Below are 4972 nucleotides of genomic sequence, written 5' to 3'. Positions count from 1 at the left end.
TTCTCTCGGCTGAACACTGAGCACACACACACACACGCACACTTTCCTCATGTTGTGCATTTTATGGTTGGCAAGGTGCCATCTATCTTAATTGCCCCTTGGAGATAAATAAAGTCTTTTTGACTTTGACTGGACTTTGACTTGATCCAGACATCTCCTTTTTGCTAACTCTTGCTATCAGAGGTTAATCCTTTTACTTCCTGGTGGTTCGTGCCATCTTGAGTTTGCTTCTAATAGATCAAAAAGACCCACGGTTATGTCTGCAGGAATGTTCCCAGTCTTTATAATGCAGCATGACGCAATTGTCCGCCTGACTTCAAGGAAAACCAATTAACCAAACAACCCCAAACACAGGTACAGTTGGTGGCCCATCCAATTCACTTTTTACAGCAGTGTAAATGAAGTAGCCAGGATGCCCTAACCAGTGGAGTACCCGCTTCACCATGTAATTGAAGAAACAAGTATCCAGGGAATATTTATGTTTGATCAGCATTATTATTAATGTTTAGGGGAAAAAAGTTAATTTCTTTTTCCAAGTGGACAAATGCCAAAAATGCTTTTCGTGGGGGAAACTCTCTGTGCTTTCCTTCATTACTGTTTCAACACTCCTCCGGAAGCAGGACTCTGGTACTTATGAAAGATGGTGAAAGGAGGAAATGAGGCAGGAGGTCATTACGTTAACAGACAGAGAAAATGAGAAGTAGAGCAGTTAGAAGTAGAAATCACAGTTCCATTAAACATAGTATTATCATTATAACAAAACAAAACATTAAAATACCAGGCTGCTTAATTTTCCATATAATTGAATTTACTTTAAAACTTTTAGTTAAGTTGTGTTGTGATGGTTACTTTCCATTTTCAGTCAGGTACAGTGCTCTCTATTTCAAACTATTACGTGTATATGTGTGACAATATCACATATGCATAAAATAGTGGCTCACATAGCTGACATAGCTCACAAAATGCAGGTCATTGACTATAAGTATAAATAAAATTGCCACATAAACGCTGGTGCATTATCGCACATAAGCAGCACTTTACATTCTCTTGTGTTTTAATGGAACTTTTTGTGTGTTGAAAGATGCTTTGTCCTTATAAGACACTAAAACATCCCCACATAAGTGTTGTTGTAGCTCAGCTGCAGACAGAGAGGTGGGGCAAGGTGCAGTGCCAGCTGGAGTGGCACAATTCCTCATTTCTCATGACCTACAGCCTTTCATGTGGGAGGCTGGGCCCTTATCATAGATCACTGGCAGGCTCCACACATAGCCAAAGAAGGAACCAATCTGAGCTGTTGTTTAGAGCTCACTCGTAAATGTCAGGCTCAGCGGCGTTTATTTGTGTGAAGTGTCTGTGTGACAACATAATTACGATTATTTATTCTCTGAATTCTTTAACTCTGTACTTAGGATGACCTGTGGAAAGCAGGATGTTGGCTAAACTTGTCTATATAATTAATTCTTTTGATGGGTATGGGTTTGATGGCTTAATAGGTATTGAGAAGGAAGATCAGTATTCATATATCTGTATTCCCTCCACTCCCACAGAGATTTCTAGATTTCTTCACATGGAAAAACAGTGGAAACTTAAACTGTCACACAAGGTTTTGCAATCATTGTTGTTGCACAAATTATCTCATCAAGTTGAGACTTGATTCTATCACAGCTGCCCCAACAAGTTTATTTTTTCTTTCAAGTGTGTGTTTACAACAGCAGGTATTGCATCATTACTGTGGGTATTTAGGATTCTCATAATGCATCACAGGGACACAGGCATTCTTCTATCTATGGATTATCATAAACTGACAACCAGGCAGATTACTCGCAGCAATGCACAACAGTATGTGAAAATTTACTCAGTTGTTTGCTGAGTGTATGAGAAAACAGAGAAACTAACCATTTGTGTTTCCGAAATCTTAAGTAAACTTTTCACCCCGCAAATAGGCTGCTTTTTTTTCAGTCTGCAATCTCTTACAAACACATATGCAATAAACGTTGTTGATCACATGTTGTTACATAACAGCAAGAAGATCGAGATAAGGGAAGATGCCTGTGGCTATTCTCATTGTCCCACGAATATGGCTTAGTTCCATTAATCTTTAGAGTAAACAAAAGGCAGTTACTTTTTTTTATTAATATCAGTTTCACCTTCTTCTGCCTTGGCACGCCAACCGAACAGGTGTGGCAACAATTGGAGGGATAGGTCTACAAGATTGCAGTTGTTGCAAAAGTTTCTTTTACATCTAGACTTGTTTTTGCTCATAAATTTTGCTGGAGGATGTACGATGATGGCACTTTTTAAAATTGTATTGTACTCATTTTTCTTTTTTTGTTTTTGCTTTAAATTGGTTGACACATCTGAGTCATTTCATTTTAGCTTTACAATCTAAAGGTTTCATTATCTAAACAAGTAAATGATGAAATTCAGTGATTTTATCTCACAGAATGTAAACATCATCTGTGCACCCCAAATATGCAGGAAGCGCTGCTTGCGGCCGCCGATCTGATTGCATATACAGACTGAGAGATGCAAAATGTATGATGTCGCTGCTGCAGACATGATGCCACTGTGTTTATTCCAGTTCAGGGAAGTCCATTTATTTATTTAGATTTTCCGTAAGTATGCTGGTAGTAAAAACAGTTAATAAATGGTACTACATTGTTACTACAGATGTCTATGATGGGTTTCTAATCAGATCTATTGTGTCTTGTATTACAGAAAGCTCTATAATTGTCAAAGAGCCTGGTGAGAGCATCGCTTTAAGGTGCTCCTGAAGCAAAGCAATGATGAATATGTTGACTTACATCTGTAGCAGAAGAGTAAAGCAAGAGTCATTGCTATGAAGAATTTCCCAGAAAGAATCAAATGATTATGTTTTCAAAGTTATTAAAAGCACAGCAGCTTCACAGCAGAGTTTGCTTAGCAGTATAAATAAATATTTTTGGTTTCCTGCTGTTTTGCCCCTCTTTAATCAAACATCTCATTACATGAGACAAAATGTCCAACATGAACATGCTTAAGCACTAAACACTGAGTAAATGAATCTGCTAATAGTGTCAAATCTTTCTTGTTATCAATGGCTCGCTGTATTTGTACTTCAGTTAATTCATTATGTGGTATTTGAATGTTGAAGCACAATGACTGCGTGCTTGGTTTTGGAAAAGTCTTTAATATAGTGAGTTTTATGACCTCCACACTCCATCAAAAGTTATTTATTAGATTACTTATCTATACTTTAGGAATTACTGATAACGTCTGCGTTAACTTGGTGGAAGCTCATGCTCCATAAACGTCTCTCTGTCGCTCCTTTATTTGCAAGGGGCGTACACAGACTTTTATACTGGATGCCATTAGAGATACAACCCTCACAGAAGTGTGTGCCTTCTACTGGTGTTGAACTGGGAGTCTTTTGTGTGTTACGCAAATGTGTTAAGACTGACAAATAAAATGTTAAACTTAAAGTTATGAAACTAGTTGGAATATGAAAATCAAATGAATGCATGAACACTTGTACAGAGCACACTGTGACTATCATATTGGAAGTGTACAAACCGAGCAGAAAATCTGTTTATTACAATAACACACAGTGGGGCGGATGGGTGGTTTTATATGTCTGAGCATTTTCATCTGTCATGGATAGCAGAAGGTCCACAGTGAAAAAAATCACAGAATCCAAGAATACACAGTAGCTACAGGAAAGGAGGAATTCAGGGAAAGCTGAGGTTTTACAAGAAGTGAATGAGGAAGACAGGAAGTAAAACAAAATAGATAGATCAGAAAGACAAAAATCACACAGACAAAACACAAGGACATCAAAAAGGCTATAACAAATGAACCCAAACATCAGAAACCAGATAAAAGCCCTGAGTGGAAACAATCACTTAGATATTCACAAGAATGCAAAAACACATACAATCAAACTCACGAGCTATATCATTACAGATCTGACACAGTTCAAGGATGAATAAATGTGTTAATTAGATATTGGAAAAAAAATACCAAAAAGAAATCACAAGAAGGAAGTCATGGTGACTGGTTTTGCGACCCTATTAAAAAAGCAATGAATGATTTTTGGCAAACATTATTATTTGTAACAAGATGCACACAAAATCAAATAAAAGAAAAGCTTATTTTTACTGAAATGTTTAATATTTAAGTGCCTCTCTTTTTTCTTTTATTCTTTTTTACTGTAGATGACTTTAGTTTAAAGCACTTTTCTAACTGCTATAAACTATAAAAGGAATTTTTTTTATATTTGATTCAATTTTTATTTCAATTCAATTTTATTTATACAAATCACAGCAACAGTCGTCTCAAGGCGCATTATACTTTAAGGCAGACCCAACAATAATACATATCACAGTTTAACCTTACTTTCAAATGTTCTTCCTTACAAAACTCCTTTTCCAGTAAAAGGCGGGAGGTGTATGTGAGGTATATGCTACACCACTGTCATTAGAAAAACTTCCACACAATAATAAGAAAAACAAACACTGCGGTGCCCTCCCATGGTTTAGTCTCAAAAGACAATGAGTTCACATGGGAGTGCTGTGAGTTGACATAGTTCACCTGTAAGGTCATAAAAGCTGGCCCAGATACTTACACTTACTTTCCAACAGCTGATCTCTAACCTGTTTATGTTTTTTAAGCTTACACCCACCAAACCTTTGACAGTGACATCTAAATTCACTGATTTCAACACTAGTTTTTAGCTTTTAATTAATTGTTTATTTTATGCTGTCGATCTGTTGTAAGTTAATGCCAGACTGTTACATTTGTATCAATATATAAAATGTATTAATATCAATAAGGTTTTATTACTTAAAATAAAACCTTTACTGGTCAGAAAAAAAATATGGATTTACTTACCTGGATGATTGAGCATACATCAAGACTTAATTATGGAGTATTTACACTTTAATAGGGTGAGACGTAAATGTGGGCCTTTAGAGTGATTCTAAATGAAAGAGGT

This window comes from Neolamprologus brichardi, chromosome 6 (assembly GCF_056152115.1).
Source record: "Neolamprologus brichardi isolate AB-2024 chromosome 6, ASM5615211v1, whole genome shotgun sequence".
NCBI lineage: Eukaryota > Metazoa > Chordata > Actinopteri > Cichliformes > Cichlidae > Neolamprologus > Neolamprologus brichardi.
This window is presented reverse-complemented; position numbering follows the sequence as displayed.